This window comes from Ascidiella aspersa, chromosome 5 (assembly GCF_963924565.1).
Source record: "Ascidiella aspersa chromosome 5, kaAscAspe10.2, whole genome shotgun sequence".
NCBI classification, from domain to species: Eukaryota; Metazoa; Chordata; class Ascidiacea; order Phlebobranchia; family Ascidiidae; genus Ascidiella; species Ascidiella aspersa.
In genome coordinates, this window is record NC_139451.1 from 10,621,555 (window position 1) to 10,624,054 (window position 2,500).

At 55.2% G+C, this 2,500-nt stretch overlaps 2 non-coding genes and 1 pseudogene across 2 annotated transcripts; all 3 read left to right on the top strand.

Moving 5' to 3' along the window:
* LOC146143268 (small subunit ribosomal RNA) lies at positions 1-1,802 on the top strand. The gene has a single exon (XR_014500942.1). It is a non-coding gene; the product is annotated as a small subunit ribosomal RNA (ribosomal RNA).
* A 248-nt stretch (positions 1,803-2,050) lies between these two features.
* On the top strand, positions 2,051-2,204 carry LOC146143269 (5.8S ribosomal RNA). The gene has a single exon (XR_014501045.1). It is a non-coding gene; the product is annotated as a 5.8S ribosomal RNA (ribosomal RNA).
* A 248-nt stretch (positions 2,205-2,452) lies between these two features.
* LOC146143270 (large subunit ribosomal RNA) overlaps positions 2,453-2,500 on the top strand; it is a 3,679-nt pseudogene continuing 3,631 nt past the window's right edge.

A 2,500-nucleotide genomic window follows, 5' to 3' on the forward strand; every position in this document is an offset into this window, starting at 1 on the left:
ATCCTGCCAGTAGTCATATGCTTGTCTCAAAGATTAAGCCATGCAAGTCTAAGTACGAGCTCTCGTACAGTGAAACTGCGAATGGCTCATTAAATCAGTTATGGTTCATTTGATCGTACGTTTTACGTGGTTAACTGTGGAAATGCTAGAGCTAATACATGCGTGAAGCGCCGACCTCGCGGGAGGCGTGCTTTTATCAGACCAAAAACCGACCGGGCTTCGGCCCGCAACCTTTGGTGACTCTGGATAACTTTGCGGATCGCACGGTCTCGCACCGGCGACGGATCATTCAAGTGTCTGCCCTATCAACTTTCGTCGGTACGGTACTGGCCTACCGAGGTTCTTACGGGTAACGGAGAATCAGGGTTCGATTCCGGAGAGGGAGCCTGAGAAACGGCTACCACATCCAAGGAAGGCAGCAGGCGCGCAAATTACCCATTCCCGACGCGGGGAGGTAGTGACGAAAAATAACAATACAGGACTCTAAACGAGGCCCTGTAATTGGAATGAGTACACTTTAAAACCTTTAACGAGTATCCATTGGAGGGCAAGTCTGGTGCCAGCAGCCGCGGTAATTCCAGCTCCAAAAGTGTATATTTAAGTTGTTGCGGTTAAAAAGCTCGTAGTTGGATTTTGGGCGCAGGCGGCCGGTCCGTCGCAAGGCGTGTACTGGCCGTCCTGGCCTCACCTCCGGTTCTCCGCCGGTGCCCTTGACTGAGTGTCGGCGGCGGCCGGAACGTTTACTTTGAAAAAAATTAGAGTGTTCAAAGCAGGCGATTCGCCTGAATAATGGTGCATGGAATAATGGAATAGGACCTCGGTTCTATTTTGTTGGTTTTCGGAGCGCGAGGTAATGATTAAGAGGGACAGACGGGGGCATTCGTACTGTGCCGTTAGAGGTGAAATTCTTGGATCGGCGCAAGACGAACGACTGCGAAAGCATTTGCCAAGAATGTTTTCTTTAATCAAGAGCGAAAGTCAGAGGTTCGAAGACGATCAGATACCGTCCTAGTTCTGACTATAAACGATGCCAACTAGCGATCGGGGGGCGTTAGTTTTACGACCTCTCCGGCAGCTTGCGGGAAACCAAAGTCTTTGGGTTCCGGGGGAAGTATGGTTGCAAAGCTGAAACTTAAAGGAATTGACGGAAGGGCACCACCAGGAGTGGAGCCTGCGGCTTAATTTGACTCAACACGGGAAATCTCACCCGGCCCGGACACAGTGAGGATTGACAGATTGAGAGCTCTTTCTTGATTCTGTGGGTGGTGGTGCATGGCCGTTCTTAGTTGGTGGAGCGATTTGTCTGGTTAATTCCGATAACGAACGAGACTCTGGCTTGCTAACTAGTTACGCGACCCAATCGGTCGGCGTCTAACTTCTTAGAGGGACTAGTGGCGTTTAGCCACACGAGATTGAGCAATAACAGGTCTGTGATGCCCTTAGATGTTCGGGGCCGCACGCGCGCTACACTGACCGGATCAGCATGTGCTCGCCTTGGCCGACAGGTCTGGGTAACCCGCTGAACCCCGGTCGTGCTAGGGATAGGGAATTGCAATTATTTCCCTTGAACGAGGAATTCCCAGTAAGCGCGAGTCATTAGCTCGCGTTGATTACGTCCCTGCCCTTTGTACACACCGCCCGTCGCTACTACCGATTGAATGGTTTAGTGAGGTCCTCCGATTGGACCTGGCGCGGCCGGCAACGGTCGAGCCGGCGTCCGAGAAGACGATCTAACTTGATCATTTAGAGGAAGTAAAAGTCGTAACAAGGTTTCCGTAGGTGAACCTGCGGAAGGATCATTAACGGTCTCGCAAACGCTTCGGCGAACGCGAAACTCGGACAAGCGAGAGAAAAAGTTTTTGCTACCCGGCGCCCGACCCGCGAGGAGCGGCGCGCCGGCCGGCGATTCGGTCACCCGGTAATGTTTGCGCGTCGAGTGCCGCGGTGCCGCGCGCTCCGGCTTCAAGCGTCGGCCTGGCCGACCGCTCGGCGCGGTATATTTTGTCACCCTTTTAGTGCGAGGCACTGTGCGAGCGAAACAATCGTGGATGGCTCTTGGCGGTGGATCACTCGGCTCGTGAGTCGATGAAGGACGCAGCTAGCTGCGTGAATTAGTGTGAATTGCAGGACACATTGAGCATCGACGTTCTGAACGCAAATTGCGGCCTCGGGTCAATCCCGGGGCCGCGCCCGCCTCAGGGTCGCGTTGCAAACGTTCCGCGCGGGGATTTCTCCGCGCGGCTGCTGCGGCGTCGGACGCGCGAGCGCCCGTCCCGCTCAAGACAGCACGGCACGATGTGCGACGATCGCGACCAGAATCCCGCGCGGCGGCGGCGAGTCGACCTCGAAGAGGCCAACGGCTGGCGGCTCAAGGGCGGGAATCGAGGTGCGCGGCGGCGCGCGGCGCCGACGGCGAGCGCGGAACGGGAAGAATAGTCCCGGTCCTTACTTTCGGCCTGAGGTCGGACGAGGCTACCCGCTGAATTTAAGCATATTACTA